This window comes from Peromyscus californicus, unplaced genomic scaffold (assembly GCF_007827085.1).
Source record: "Peromyscus californicus insignis strain IS unplaced genomic scaffold, ASM782708v3 Scaffold_6__1_contigs__length_162567912, whole genome shotgun sequence".
In the NCBI taxonomy this organism is placed as follows: Eukaryota; Metazoa; Chordata; class Mammalia; order Rodentia; family Cricetidae; genus Peromyscus; species Peromyscus californicus.
Genome location: NW_026294584.1, coordinates 20,793,511 through 20,810,708, shown reverse-complemented (window position 1 = coordinate 20,810,708; position 17,198 = coordinate 20,793,511). Strand labels below are relative to the sequence as shown.

At 40.0% G+C, this 17,198-nt stretch overlaps 1 protein-coding gene across 7 annotated transcripts in view; it reads right to left on the bottom strand.

Annotated features, from left to right (window-relative positions):
• Positions 1-17,198, bottom strand: part of Dync1i1 (dynein cytoplasmic 1 intermediate chain 1) — a 303,029-nt gene that overhangs the window by 225,248 nt on the left and 60,583 nt on the right. The window lies entirely within an intron of this gene.

Genomic DNA, 17,198 nt, shown 5'->3' with positions numbered 1-17,198 from the left:
CAGAGCACGCTCCCTATAGTCCAAGCACACAGTCATTGCTGCTTTTGTCCCTGGTCCTAGCCCTTATTTTCACACCGATTGACTCTGACTCGATGGGGGAACTTACTTATTTGTGTCTTCTCCACCCATCTTTGCTCTGTGGGGCTTGCTTAGGAGCCAGACACAGAATAGCCATAAATTAAATGCTTGAAGACAGAAGGCGGAGATGAGACCAGGGAAATGCAGAACAAATGTGAAAATAGAAGCTGAAATTTAAATGGACCATGTTCTGGATGTTTGCATCGTTATTAAATCACCACGTGCATTTTGGCCTTGGAAATTCATTTTTAAAAGTAAGAGATTTTAATTAAAATTTTAAATTACTAAACTAAATTGATATAGGGCTTTATATAACCATATATATATTTAATTCAACATCCCCTGGAAAGCACAGTAAAGCCTCATCTATATGGATTAATTGCTGCTGTGTTTCATAAACACGGAGGGACTACAAATGGGTGAAGTCCTGTGCCTGGTTTTCCGGATCAGCTGCTCAGGAAGCATTTTTTGAGGAGAATGCAAAGTCACATTTCCCACTTCAAATCCATAGCACTAAAATCTGTGAGGTGAGGAGCTGTCATCTGTGATTTGGAAGCTTATCCAAGGGTTCAACTCCTCGGCCCTGGGAATTCCAATGGCCACTAAAGGTGGTATTTCACTGGCCTAGTAATATCAGAGTGGAAAGAAATAGACTTCACTGTCTGCGCAGATCCTTATGACTTCCCCAATCAGTAGCCAAATTCCAGAGCACACAGCTCAGTGCCACTAAAAAGTGAAGAAAGTTCTGAATGAAGCTTATGAAGCCCTAGGAGGCAGGGCAGGGGCAAAGATGAATGAGAGTGTGAGAAGATGAACCGTGGTTAAGTCAATCTCAGTGAACAGACTATGAGCAAATGGCTGGAATATATTCTAATTGAAAGCTGAAAGCGTCAGTAAGTCACACTGGAACACTGGGTAATGGAGCCATGGACCTCTCACAAACTGACTTGAAACTTCCTAAAGTGACACAGGAGTCACATCTCCACAGGGATGGGACTGGGGCTTGGCTCCTCTCCATCCCTTTAAGTCGTCCTGAAAGGTCCTCCTCTCCTGGCCTTCCTAACGCTGTGAGGACACTGGCTCAGCAAAAAATAAAAAATAAAAAAAAACCAAACCAAAAAACAAAAAACAAAAAACAAACAAACAAACAAACAAAAACAAAACAAAAAAACCACTGCATCCATCTTGGAACTTTTTTTCTGAAAGGAAAGTTGAAAATGAGGACTGATGCTGCTTCCAGATTGAGAAGGCTGTTTGATACCACTCAGAGTAAAAAAACAATAAAGTGTCTGTGAGCATGATACTATCTGCCTGGGTACTGTTCTGTCATTAGCTAGATCTCAAGAAGAAAATTACTTCCATGAACAGGGTCCCCATTCAGCTCTGTTTTCAAGGTTTATTGGCATAGCATGAATTAGTATATTATTTGTTTCATGATTAATATACTATTATACGGACACATATTGTTTTTAATCCATCCACCAGTGGGTAGTATTTGAATTGTTCCATGCCTTGATGTTAACAATAATGCTGACTAACTCCTAACTGCATTCTAAATATTTATCCTTATTCTCACAGATAAGTGCAGCTCTCACCACCCATCAAATAGACTTCTTTTTGTAACAGAAGATCATTACAAAAACCACACAACCGTCAAACAGCGGAGAGGAAGTGGTTGTAGATTGTGGGATGTTTAGCCCGAACTGATACATCCACGACACAACTCCTGTGCCTAAGGTTCACTGAACGTCTCAGAAGAGGGAGTGAGAAGATGATATAAGAAAAAGGACCAGGAAATCTGCTATGAGAATGTATCTCTTAGAAATGACAGGAAGCTACACCCTCAACAACATGACTACCTAAACAAGACCCGAACAATGACAACACCAATGGACACACAAATGGGGACGGGGAGAAATCTCACAGGACTCTACTTACAGACCAAGAGCTACAGACAACCAAGGAATGCTGAGAGTGGAGAAGCAGTATTCCCCAGGGATGAGATTCCTGATTGGTTATCCACTACCAAGTGGTCGGGCTGAAGTCATACATACAAGTAATACCAAAAGGACTGAGCAGGTTGTATTTATATATTTAAGGGTGTGTGTGCATGTGTGTGTGTGTGTGTGTGTGTGTGTGTGTGTGTGTGTAAAACAACAATTAAAGAAAAAGAAGCTATGATTTCAAGAGGAAGAAAGGGGAGGAGCATCAGAGGGATTGGAGGGAGGAAAGGGAAGGGAGAAATGGTGTAATTCTGAAGTATAAATAAACACACAAGCACACAAGAATAATACTTCTATGAACATACAAGTTCTTGTGTGGGTATATGGGTTCAATTCCCATAGGAAGGTACTTAGGAATGGGTTATGTGGAGATTCTGTTTCGCTTTTGAGTAGCTACCTGTTTTTCAAAGTGTCCTGATATTCTGCATTCTCCTTAGCAGTGCATGGCAGCTTTATGTACACCTAAACTCTTATTGTTTCCTTTTCTACCATGCCACCCTAGTGAGTGGGAAGTGTTACCTCACAGTGGCTGATGATGTCCACCATCTTTTACAGGTGCTTGTAAGTCTTTTTAACATCTGTGAAAAAATTCAGTTATTTTGTTTTGTTGAATTATAAAAAAATATGTATACAGGGCACTAGATCCTAAGCATATATATATATATATATATGTATATGTATATATATGTATGTATATATACACATACATATATATGACTTCTAAATATTTTCTCTTGTTCTGTGAGTTGTTTTTCATGTTTTTGATAGTGTCTTTTGAAGTGCAAACATTTTCCATTTTAATTCAACTAAATGTATATTTTAATTTTTTTCCTTGTCCTTTGGTTGTATGCCTCAAGTATCATGGCTCACTCCAAAGCTCTGATGATTTCCACCCAGCTTCTCCTGAGTTTTCTAGTTTGAGTGCTCACATATAGGCACTTGATCTATATGTGTTAGTTTTTGTATATGGTATGAGTTAGGAGCCCAGACTCCTTTCCTTATAGATATCGAGCTATCACTCTTTCATGTTTTGTTAGCATTTCTTTCAGGGTCTCTGAGGACTTGAGCATAGAAAGGCAGAAGCTGGGCTGTTCCTAAGACATCACTGATATGGCATGGTAGGTTCCAATGTGCAGCCAGCCTGACATTCATAGGATCCTTTCCTAATGTCAGCATTTATGAAATGTTAATTCTGAAAAGTCAGAATTAAACTTGATCCTAGAAACTTTCTAAATTTTATAAACACAAAGACCCTCAAAAGTGGTGACGAATGAGAGTTTCAGGGGACTTGGCAGCTGATGGTACACCAATCAGGTGGCTCCCTGGGAAGATGTGTGGGTGAAGGGTCAGAGGCCAGTGTATGACATTCACAGTTCTGGAAACCCAAGGACATCATTGCAGTAACAGGGCATTTCTGGAGCAAGAGGAAGCCTGAAAGACAAAGAGATAAAACCAGGAACAAATGTTCTCAGGGAAAAGGAGTCATTTGGCCAGATACCAAAGTAGGCCAAGGTCAGAGCATAAAAAGAATGTCTGCATCAGGCCCATGTTCAACTGTAATTCACTGATTTTTCTTGCTTAGTCACACATATGTGTGTCTGATTGACAGTTGAAGATGGATGCTGCCAGAGATTTTTCTAGTTATCTTCCTCGTCAAGTGTTTTTAATAGGTAAACCCTCAGAGTCAGGTTGATAACATGAACATTTTCTTCCTTGGTAAACATTTCACAGGGTGGAGTAGCATCCTGAAGGAGTGGCAAGCAACTGCTTTTATCAGCGTCACAACCATAAACCGTGTTTGGGCAAGGCACTGTGCCAGATCCTTACAACACAATGAGAAAGAACAGCCAGAAATATGCATCAAACAGCAAAAAAGAACTCCAGGCTGAAAATGGTAAAAGCTAACATGACTGAGCCACCTAAGTGGGAGAAGACAGCATGGTGGGCAGATTACTATGTGCTTGGACAAATGGGATTTGTTTCATTGAGAGTGGAAGACCTGGTGTAGATTCCAAATGATAAACTCAAGTAAGAAGGAAGGGTCCATGTTCTAGGCAGCTTGTTCTGAATACACAAAGATCTGAGAACTGAATCTATATTTTGTAGCAGAAAGTGAAATTTTGTATAAGTTTTGAATTGGGAACAACGACCTTAAGGTGAATCTAGACAGGCATATTGAGGCTAGATTACTAGACACTAAAGAACTTGGACTTTGTATAGACACTGAACAGTTACTAAAAGTTACTAAGAAATTCACAGCTGCGAAGCAATTTTAAACCATATTAATGTAACAAATATAGGAAAAATAAAATCAGGAGCCAGATGTCAGGTGAGGGAAGTGACTGTATCTTAGAAGCTGAATGTGGAGAAAGAGGTATAAAGAGAAGGTCCGCAGCAAAGAGGGAGGACAAGTTTGAGAACTGAACAGGGAATGCAGCAGAGCATCGAGGCAAAGGGAGAGCCAGAGGACTGGTGGCTGCGTTTGTGGTCCGTGTCTCACGACGGCTGGAGACTTGTTCAGAGTGATGAGAATGGGACTCTGGAAAACAATGGAGGGCTGCTTTAGCTAACGTCACATGGAGGGTGAAGGGAAGAAATGGGCAGGTGACATTTCAAGGCTTCATGTTCTGCAAAAAGAGAAATGAATGGTATAATTGGGAGACACGGGAGTTCATAGAGAATACGTTCCTAAGTGTAAGAATGGAGCTCAGAGAAGACAAGCCTGAAAATGTGGCCAATGACAGCCACCAACAGAAGGTCACCTGAGATGCTGTAACCATAGAAAAAGAATTTGAGGAGTTCACATAACACAAAAGGTTTAAAAACATAACAAGGATGGCAAGGCCAGGTATGGGTTCTGTCTTGTGGTGTGGGCCTTGAGTCTAATCAGAAAGTGGTTGGTTACTACGTAATGTTAATGCCACTGTTGCACCAGTAGATATATCTTTCAAGGCTGATCACGATTGTAGCTCATAGGATTCACAGCTGGGTCAGATGATTACCTCTCTCCTTCAGTAGCCCAAATTGGGCTTAGTGGGTTAAGAACAACAACAACAAAGAAGACACAAAGTTGAATGGGTTGTGAGGGAAGGGTGGATCTGGGAGAAGTTGGGGGGTGAATGTGGTCAAAATACATTGTATGAAATACTCAAAGTTAATTAAGATATTATTTTCAAATGACAAAGAATCAATTGTTTCCAAAATACTGTGCTCTGGTGTCAGTGGGTAACAACCTGTGACATCTGATGGACAGATTTCTAAGCTGGGGATGAGATACTCCACTGGGAGAGGGGAACAGTGAGGATGGAGCATAACGTCAAGAAAGTAGCTGGCTTTGTGGTTGTCTTGCCACACACACAGGCACCGTCTGTGCTCAGAGTGGTGGATATTTTCCTCCAAGAGAAGCAGCATGAGATTTGGCCTTTCCACATTAATTCAAAGATGACTTTTTATCCTTCATATTTGCATTAAAATCATTTTAGGAAGCATTTATTGCATCTCCACAGGATCTGCTTCTAGTTGTGCAGAGAGATTAGTATGGCAGCTGGCCCACTTTTTCCCTGAAAAGTAGCAAATGTCAACACTGGCTTAGTCAATGGCTGCAGCCCAAGGGTTTGCTTTAGATTTCACAACACAAGCAAACTTCGTAAGACTTCTGAGATGGACAAGAGTTAAAATCATCACACCCACCCTGGTGGAGGCTCCGCCCCCAAGTATAAGACATGGGAAATGCAAAACAAAAGGACAGATGATACTGAGTTGTATTCCTTCCAATGATGTTATAGATATGACATGAAGTATTTTTAGGAATGACCTTTTACTTCCTTGATGACTTTGAGTAAGTTCCATACACTTTGTAACATTAAGCTGTGTAATTAGAACCTTCCAAGTATGCCAATGAATTTCTCAGAGTGCACTTCCTTCCCCGAATGGATTTCATTTTCCTGAAACTGAAGGCAGCGGGAACCCTGCCTTTTTGAAAATGGAGCTGCTACTGAAGAATAAAAAATATCTTAGACTAGCTTGCTGAACATTTTCAAGGCATAAAATAAAGGCTGGCAAATGTGTCAGCTTCCTAAGAAATGTTTGGGAACAAATAATGACCATTACAAGAGGCAAGGAAAGTGCTTCCTCCCTCTATTGCAACAAAGTTTTGATCAGAGCCGTTACAATTATGAAACTTTGTGATGAATCAATATTCATCTATACATTTCAACTCTGGAGTGTATTTTACCAGTATGTTTTGATATTCTTGCATATGTGTTTCAGGATACTGTGTGTATTTCATTTTTTTTTTTTTTTTTTTTTGTAGAAAGTGTAATTGTTATTCAAGTCACAAACATTGTCAGCTTGCTCGGGAGCTCAACCTACATGATGATCAAGAAAACATGAGTTATGGTCACATAGGAAACATTGAAAATGATTTCAAAACAGAGAGATCTAAGCAGAATACAGAAGACCATGTGACAGGGCTGGGGATACAGCTCTGTGGCAGGGCACTTGCCTAGCAGGAATGAAGCCCACTGAATGTGAGGGTCTGAGTGTGACACCAAGCACCACAAAGAATAAAAAGTTGATGGTAACATGGTACGTAGATCAAATGATAGTTCCTTTTTTAAATCAAAGGAAGAAATTCTTAGTTCCTCCTTAAGGAAGGGCAACCACATTCCCACTGAGACTCTTTTCCCAGCTCTGCCTTTTCTTATAAACAGTCAAGCAGCTGGACCCACGGTTTGATGTACTAATGAACACAGAGAACACCCAAGCCTGAGGCTTTAGTGGAGGTAGGTTTAACAATTTGGAGTCAATTTTTATCTGCTTATGATTTAGAATCCTTTTCTCCCTACCCAGCCTTACTCCTTTTCCGTAGACTTCGTTCATCTCCCTGAAGACTGGACATCTATTGGGGACACTGGCTCTTAAGTTTTTGCTAAAGACAACATGTGCAATGTAATCTCTCTTCAAACGTCCCAATCAATCCCAGCTTAGGCAATTGACTTCCTTCCTTCCTTGCCTATCAGTTTTACTCCCACTAGGAAACTTTATTTGTTCCATATGTCCTGTCATTTTACTTCTCCTAGCATTTTTAATTTGTGTATTCTATTATAGTAGTCTAAAAAAGAAAAGTATTTTATTACATCAGCAAGTATTGGCTTAATTAAAACAAACAGGCTAAGCTTTTCTTATTTTCTCACTTTATTTGTAAGTTTCTTGGTGGTTTTTTTTCTTTCCATATCATCTCCAAGATTTCTCTCTGTTTCTAGTTGGTTTATGGATCTCATAGTTACCATGCAAATCCAGAATCAGTGGCAAACGTGTCTGCTTTGGTCCACAATGGAATCATGGGGACCAGATACACCGTTCTAGCTGAAATAACGCAAAGTAGCTGCTTGAATAAAAGTAAATCTCATGACTAAAAAATAACAGTGATGCACACACGAAAGAGGGAGAACAAGCAAGAGGAGCCCCACAACTGTCCCAGTCTGCAGTCCCCAGGACACTTCCAGGCTGTGATACAGAAGCAAACTCACGTGACATTGTGTAGATGTGTGGGCAGAAGAGGAAGACTCTGGAGGAATCATGCACTTCGAATTCACAGGAAACTACCAAGATCAAGGGAAGAACTCCCTGATAGGATGATTGGTGACAGTTCTGGCCACTCTGTCTGTTCCTATCAGACTGCTAAGACTCAATGCAAGCCCAGATTCCTACAAAATTGTTTAGAGCACCATATGGATCTTGTCTCAGTAGCAGGAGCTACTCAACCCAGGGTGAATGCTGCAGGAGCGCCAGTCTGAAAAAAAAACTGTGGAAACATCTGAGCACGGTAACCCATGCTGTAATCCAAACACTAGGAAAGCTGAGGCCAAGGTAGGAGGATCTGAAGTTGTAGGCCAAACACCACACAGGCAAGGAAGAAAATAGGAGAATCGGTGAAGCTGGGGCTCACTGGTGCAATCTGAAGGAGAGAATGCACTGCACGTGTTTTTGTTGTCTTTTGAGTAGAGCAGTGGTTCTCAACCTTTTCACCACTGTAACCCTGACCCTTTAATACAGTTCCTTGCGTTGTGGTGACCCCCCAACCATAAAGTTGTCTTCGTTGCTACTTTATAACTGTAATGTTGCTACTGTTATGAATCATAACATAAATATCTGATATGCAGGATATCTGATATGCTACCCCTGTGAAAGGGTTACTTGGCCCTCTAAGGGGTCACAGCCCACAGGTTGAGAACCACTGAAATAAAGCTTAAGGGCCAGTGTCACCTCTAGACATCCAGTCTTCAGGGAGATGGACTGAGTCTATGAGAGGAGAGTGGGTCTGGGTGAGGAGGAAAAGATCCTGATTCACAAAAGGTTCCCAAATAAACAAGCAGCCCAAAAGTAAGGCCTGAAGGATGAAGCTGTCTTCAAGCAAACTAGAGATGTTTTCAAAAGTATTTATTGAATAAAAACTTCATAGTCTAAACAGAGCAAAGTTATAAGAAATGAGTTGATTTAAATGAAAAAACAAAGTACTTTGTGTGTGTGCATGTGCTCATGAATGTGTGTGTGTGTGTGTGTGTGTGTGTGTGTGTGTGTGTGTGTGTGTGTGCATGTGCTTGTGCATATGTGTGCATGTGTGTGCCTGAAGGTCTGTCTCTGTACTACCTATATTCATAAGTTCACGAAGTCAGAAGAGAGCATCAGATCCCCTGGAACTGGAGTTCCAGGTGGGTATGGGTCACTGTGTTGGTGTTGGGAACTGAATCTGGGTCCTCTGCAGAAGCAGCAAGTACTCTTAACCACTGAGCTTTCTCTTCAGTCCTCCAAATGTGGATGTATATTTTACATCTTGATAATTTTAGAAGTCCAAATATATCCAACTCTCACAAAAGTAATATTCAAAATTCTGATAGCAAAAACCAAAACCAACCAACCAACCAAACCCTAAAACAAACACCATACCTGACCTAAGTGAAAAATTAGGCAATTGTAAAACAGGAGGATCAGCCACCCACCCCCTCCCCCCCACAGAGGTACCATGTAAACACATTAACCAACACCCTTGGAGAAAATCCCAAAAATATATGACAGTTTATACACTAGAGAACTGAAAACAAGCCCACTTCAAAATCAGTGTGAAAAGCTGAGATACAGTCTCACCCTAAACTTATCCCTGACATCAGAGACCAACCCTCCTCATCTGTTTCTCTCTGAAGACTGAAGGGTTTGGGCCACACTTGCAAGGCTGCTACCAAATGACCTGTCTCTGCATGTTAATCCAGTTGGTCCAGCAGGCACAGCTACCTAGGACCACAGAGGGGGAAAAGGCATCTTTAAAACAAGTACTCAGATCTCTTCTTGTATCTTCACACTAGCTCAGCAAAGTGACAGGCGATAATGACTAATTCTTGCTTTGGCCAGGGAGGGTGCAGGCTGGATATCAAATATCTGACCTTTTAAGCTGCTGCCCAAGGGTCTGGCTGCTAACTTGCTTACATCCAAAGGCTAACAAGGGAAAGCAGTACTCGTCCTTTGAAGTATGAGCACATCTAAGGCTCCTCACCACAACCTTTACCCTAGTGACAAAAATAAGGCTCCATGTTCCTGGAAGGAACTGAACTGTGTAATATGAGTATCACTTTTTCAGCTTTGGAAGTCTGTCTCTAACTTGTCAGTTCTCGGGGCTGACAGACAAGCAATCCTAATCCCTGGAGTTTAAATAAGTGTGTGGATATTTCTTGTTTGGATCAACTCCATAGCTGAAGCCAGCAATTAAGGCTATTCTCTAGGTTCATCCTAGAAGGACCAGGTCCCCATCTAGAAACTCAACATTTTGTTTGCTACCATAAAGACTGGTCTCTAACTCGCCTGTTGGGGACTGACATTTGCCCAACTCTTTTGGTGGCAAAGGATAACTAAAGCACTTTAAAGCTCATGCTGCTTAAATAAGCATAAAACCATTTACCATAGATTCTTTCTTTGGCTCTAAGTAGAGCTAGTGAGGAATAAACCTCAGCTCCTAGTTGTTTTCCTACAGACAGAAGGATACACATAAAGCAATTCTACTTTTCCAGCTGCTTATGGGAGGGGTGGGCCTCTCATTTGCAGGGTACACATAGGACTTAGTGATTTCTAGGTTCCCTCCTGGGAACCACAGAGGAAAACAGATGTCAGTTTGGGTGAGCACAGAGGTTAAGGACATGTCCGAGCTCCCTATGTGTGCTATAGTGAGGTTATCTCCAGGGCAAGCCTGTGAAGACTGGGAGAAGTGATGCTTTGTTTACCATGCAGAAACCAGTGAGCTAAGGAAAATTAAGAAATAAGGATACACGTTTCAGACCAATGGACAATGTGAGTCCACAAAAAGTAACACTAGTGACATGGAGATATGTGTTTTACCTAGTGGAGGATTCAAATGTCAGTCATGAAGATGCTATAAAGGTGGAGGACCAATGCTTTCAAGGTAAGCAATATGAATCTCATAGAGTAAGAATCTCAATGAAGAGATAGAACACTTTAAAAAGACTCAGGTATATATTATAGAATGAAAAGACATATTTTGAAGTGAAAACCAGTTGGCCTGATCAAACAGAAATTGTTAGTGAATTTGAAGGTAGTTCACCAGGAAAATATTCATAGAGGAGAAGAGGAGGAGGGTTATACCAGGTAGAAATACAGGTCCATACAAAGGGATGCAGGACATTAGAAAAAATGATAAGTGTGTGGATGAACACTATTTTTGTTACTTAAGTCACTTTCCAAGATCAGTGGCTGAATAAAAGGCCATATGCATTATGTACTTTATAACACATACAAAAGTGAAACCTTTGATAACAGTAGCACAAAGGTCAAGAGGAGAGAGCCAGGCATAAAAGTAACCTGTTTCCACTCTAATAAAGCAGCACAGACAAATACAAATTAAACGCAAAATGAGTAAAAGAAATGAAATAATCAAATCAAATCGGAGATAGAAGACACGTTTGGGGGTGACAACTGTTTGCTTTACTGATGACAGTGACAGTCTGATGAGCACGTACGCGTGCCAAACATCAATTTCAATAGCTCGCGGTTGGTGTTTTGTGTCAGTTACATTTCAGTACCACTCTTAAGTGAAGACACAGAGAAAATTACAGACTAGGGTCAACCTCGTGCCAACTCTAAGGTGAGGAAATGAAACTGTTTTTCTCCAGAAGAAACATGTTGCCTAAGGAGCATTTCATAAACTTTTGTATGTATCCTGAATATAAGACCTGCCAGAAAGGGAAACTGTCGTGGCGCAATATTTGAAGTTGTAACATAGCTAAGACAATCTTTCTCAAATATTTGATAATAATTCCTTCAAACATGGCTAAGCCATTGCTCTCAGTGCACAGCCTCACATCTCTGTCTCTTTCTGACCCAGTGACTCGACTCTGAATTGGGCTGGGGTAAGTGAGGAGACAGCACCCATATGCCTATCTCCATCTCCCCAGTGTGTGGTGATATTTTAATTGTGTTGAAATGTGATTTTATTTGTATGTTAACAAATACAGTTAGCCTGGAGATCAGAGGTCATAGTGAAGTTACATAGAGAACCATAAGCAGAAGTCTGGCGGTGGTAACACACACCCTTAAACCGATCACATGACAGGCAGAGTCTCTGTGTAGTCAAGGACACAGCCAAGCGTGGTGGCACGAGCCTTTAATCCCAGTACCAACCATAGAGACCTGGAGGTCTGTATAGACAGGCAGTGACAAGGAAGTCATGTGGCTGGGCTTAGAGCCAATGAGAAGGCAGAACAGGAAAGCAATAAAGACACAAGTCACACAGGAAGAATCTCTCTCTGGGGAAGCGACGGCAGCTAGGTGGTAAAATAAGGTAGTCATGGCTCTCTGATCTCTTTGGCTATTACCTCTGTGTTTGGCTCTGTGTTTCTTATTTACTAAGACTGTTTAGAACTTCATCTACATTTGGTGCCCACATGGCAAGAATTCAATAAAAAACGGTTGGTGGCCTCACAGGCCAGGGGTTGCAGGACCCAGGCCCGGCCAGAGCTATAAGTGATCCAGCTGCACGTATTCAGAGCTGCACTTGACCGTAGCTATAAGAATTTGCATGCAGTTGGAGCTGATTGTGGCCAGATTGCCAACTCAAGTGTCTCAGGCTTAAAGAAGCTGGTGCTACAAGCAGCTCAGGCCCAAATCGGCTCAAGCTGGAACACATGGCTAGATTTTAGCTTTTAGCCAGAATGCTGACTGGACTTTAGCTTTTAGCTTTCTTCTTTTAGCTTTTTTCTCTTCTCCTGGTAGATAGTAGGTGCTTTCTCTCTCTGTCTCTCTCTCTATTTGGATTCCCATCTCAGATGCTAGGTAGCTGTTTTGAAATTCCCTCAGACTTCTACTGTTCTACGCAGACTTGGTAAGTCAATTAAGATATCAGATATCTTAAAGGGAAAAACTACTTAAAAGAGAAAATTTTTTCCCATATTAAAAAATGGGAAATATCTTTATAATGGATGAAATTGGTCTTTATTTGATAAGACATTAGGCAGTCTGAAATGGAGCAATTACATGAGAGGATTAGTGTTGATGGGATGTAATGTAACATCAATTATGCATATTATTTGTTTACTTATTCTTATTTTACAATTAAAAAAGATAGCCAATTTAAGTGCCAAGATAAAAGCTTTAGAAAAACCTGTTAAAATGAATTATAGAGAAATTCAGACTCAGACAGAAGAATTTAAGGGTGAAATTATTTCAGAATTGGATTATAAGGATATAGAAAGACAACCTGTTTTCAAACAATCAAACTTAATTTATCTGGTAACCATACAGCAGCTACCTGATCAAGGGCATGTACAAACTATTGGACTCCAGTTGAAATGTTATATTTAAAAAGGTTTAAGGAGGCTATAGTATCTTATGGCATACATTCTCCATTTGTAAAGCAAATGTTAAAATCCTGGTCAACTTATAGTAGGATTATTCCTCAAGACTGGAAAGAATTAATAACTGCTGTCCTGGAACCCAGAGCACAGCTGCAGTGGTGCATGTGGTTCAGAGATGAGGCAGAGACCATAGAAAGTCAATGGAGAGCTAGAGGTGTGGAAGTTTCCCAGGATCAGTTTCTTGGAGAAGGCCAATATGCTGAAGTAGAAAGACAATGTTTATATGATAACCAAACCTTAATTCTATGCTGCATGGCAGTCATGAATGCATGGGACAGAACTGAGGAAGCAGGAAAGAAAATTGAGTCATTCAGAAAAGTTATAAAGGGCCTGAAAGAATCCTTCATGGGTTTCTTACAAAGACTGTCTTCAGCAATAAATAGAATGGTCCTGAATTCAGAAGCTACACAGATAATAATTGAATCTTTGGTTTTTGAGAATGTGAATGCAGCATGCAAAAGAATAATCAGGTCATTAAAAGCAAGATCTGCACCCTTGGAGGATTGGATCAGGGACACAATTAATGTTGAGTCTCATAACCATGATGATATGTGGATAGGAGAATCAATTTAAAAGGTTTGAGGAATGTCAAATGTTTTGGATGTGGAAAGCAAGGTCATTTGAAAAGGGAATGTAAACAGGATGTTCGTAGAAAGAATGTTTATTCCAGGGACAGCAACAGAATGCCCCTCCCTTCTGGAGTATGAAGAAGGTGTGATAAGGGCAAACATTGGACCAATGAATGTAGATCAACAAAGGACAGACCAGGTAATCCTTTGCCCCTGTCCTTGGGAAACTCCCAGAGGGGCCTTAGGCAGGCCCCCACAGTTTAGACCTTTCCTGCTATCATAGAAGAAACCCCTACTCAGAGCAAGTAAATAAATGCCTATTGGAATAAACCAGGCCACTCAGGGTGATGGAACAGCTGAGGCAGAGAGAATAGAAAAATCAGGAGAAGCCATAAAGCAACTTTTTTGGCAAACTTCTATAAACGAACAAAGACCAAAATTAACAATAAGAATAAATGATGTTTTGTTGTCTAGTTTAATAGACACAGGTGCAGACGTGACAATAATTGCACCAGAATTTTGGCATCCAACTTGGCCTCTTCAGAAGGTAAACGTTCAGCTGTTAGGGATTGGGACATTATCTCAAGTGAAACAGAGTGCAAGATGGCTCAAATGTATAGATCCAGAAGGACAGAGAGGAAAATTAAAGCCATATGTGTCTAACATAGCTATGAACTTATGGGGCCATGATCTATTACAACAATGGACTACTCAGATTGATATTCCTCCAACCTCAGAAACAAATCATAAAATAACACATTTTTCTGAGAGAAATACTAGAAGGCATTATTCCAATGAGTGGTCACCAGCCATCCATATTATACAAGAACAGGGCACAACAACTGATGATCTTTCAAAGACACCAACAGCTGTACCTTTAAAATGGTTAACAGACAAGCCTGTAAGGGTTTAGCAATGGTCTTTAAGAACAGAGAAACTCCAGGCTTAAAAGAGCTGGTACAAGAGCAGTTAAATGCTCAGATATTAAAGAATCAACTAGCCCTCGGAATTCCCCTGTATTTGTTATTTAAAAGAAATCTGGTAAATGGAGAATGGTAACAGACATTAGAGCAATTAACAAAGTAATTCAGCCAATGGGCTCTCTACAATCTGGAATTCCTTTGCCTACTCTGTTACCTAAAGATTAGATAGTTATAGTTATAGGGAGTTGAAGATTAGATAGTTATAGCTATAGTTAGTTGAAAATTAGATAGTTATAGTTAGTTGGAGATTTGTTATAGTTATAGTTTTCCTTGTTAAAAATTTCAGAAAAGAAACTCACTAAACAGGTGTAAGTGTATAAATTTAAAAGACATTATAAGATAGTTCTCTGTTAGTAATATAAGTTAGGATAAAAAGTGAATCAGGTACATTTTGGACTTAACAAATAGGACAGCTAATGGAATATTTTCTCTGGGTCTGTCAAATGCAAATGGACTACACATTGTTGAGAAATTTATTGCTTGTATATATTGTATATAGTTATTATACTTATTGTATACAGTTTTTCTTATATTAGTTATAGCTTTTTTCTTTTTATTAGAATAAAATAGGGAAATGTGGTGATATTTTAATTGTGCTGAAATGTGATTTTATTTGTATGTTAATAAATAAAGTTTGCCTGGAGATCAGATGTCACATAGCAAGGTCACATAACGAGCCATAAGCGGAAGTCCAGCAGTGGTAGCACATGCCCTTAATCAGATCATGTGGAAGGCAGAGTCTTTGTGTGATCAAGGACACAGCCAAGTGTGGTGACACGAGCCTTTAATCCCAGTACCAACCATAGAGACCTGGAGGTCTGTATAGACAGGCAGTGACAAGGAAGTCATGTGGCTGGGCTTAAAGCCAATGAGAAGGCAGAACAAGAAAGCAATAAAAACACAAGTCACACAGGAAGAATCTCTCTCTGGGGAAGTGATGGCAGCGAGGTGGTAAGATAAGGTAGTCATGGCTCTCTGATCTCTTTGGCTATTACCTCTGTGTTTGGCTCTGTGTTTCTTATTTACTAAGACTTTTTTTTTTGAGACAGGGTTTCTCTGTGTAGCTTTGCGCCTTTCCTGGAACCTGCTTTTTGCTTTGTAGACTAGGCTAGCCTCAAACTCACAGAGATCCGCCTGCCTCTGCCTCCTGAGTGCTGGGATTAAAGGCTTGCTCTACCACTGCCCGGCCTACTAAGACTGTTTTGAATTTCATCTACACCAGTATGCTTTAATTAGCATGCTGAGTTTTCTCCCCTGGAAAGCAGATACAGGTAAGAAAATCCCTAACTGCTCCACAGCAGCACATGCAACTTAGCAATACTGCAATACACCTATAATCTGTCAATTTGAAGTCACACAGCTTCCTTCTGTTTGTTAGTTATGTTTAAAAACACTATACCATATTGAAACAGTGCAGACTATAACTATGTACTTATTGCTTCTCTGTTTTACATAATCACATTTCTTGATTATTTTAAAAAAAATATAATTTGACATAGATAATGGATGGTCTAACAAAACAACCCCAAACTTATTAATTTAAAAGTTTCTTAAAAAGAAATTTACAGCTATCTTCTTCTGAACTGACTTATAACCAGTGTACTAGGTAGTTAAGATTCCTTGGCTTAACATCACTGTGAGTCAGTTAAGAACTTCTGCATACACAAAGAACCACACAGATGCCATTTAGCCTGACTTGCACAGTAGGTGTTGAAATAGATGGAAACCCAGAGACAGACGCCCAGCAATGTAAACAATTCAGTGTAGATAATAAATGAGCTAATGCCCATTTGCAGATACATTGGTTTATTTAAAAAATGCTGCTATAAAACCTTGAGGTATCTATTTTTGGAGGTATCTTGTCTTACATTGGTCAATACCATCATGTCAGTTTGAAGGGAGGGGAAGCCATGTCAGTCATGATAGTCTTCCTTAGTTTCTGTGTAGACAGTCCTGCTATGGCTGATAGCAAGTTACTTTAACTGTATTTGAAGCTGGAAAAAGTACATACTCAGTTCTGAGCTTGATAGTGAGCTGTGAGAGCATACATGGAAAGTATCTCATGTGTGACTGTAGCTCACCCCAATCTTCTAAGACTAAAAAACCCCTAAACCTACGTATTTTACTCTTTATGGGTGACTCTTCAACTCTGAAAGACATCCATCTGAAAACATTATCTTTAGGAGACGTTACCCAACATGAAGTATTTGAAATATTGGGCAAATTGACTTCTTTCACAGAAATGCAGTTATTCAAAATGAACTGAAATTAAGAGTTTATTTTGAATTCTTTAACAAATGAAAAGTAAATAACACAAACAAGACACAATATTTTAATATCGATCCCAGACAAGATTAGTTGTTAGTAAGAAGGGAGAGTGTTAGGATAAAGCCACATGTATCTCCAATCCCAGACTTTATATGCTCCACTTTTAAGTGGAGGCATGGGCTTCTGTTTGTAATTTCTTAGGGATCAGTGCCACTTTGCACTAATAGGAATTAATAAGGAGAGGGAAAAAGCCATCTTTTTGTGACATTGTCCACAAAGAGAGACTTTCTCCCAAGCTATATAAAGAAAACAAATGGAAGAAAAGAAACTTATTAAACTGGAAGTTTCAACAAAAGGGGAAGAAACCAAGAGCAATAACAG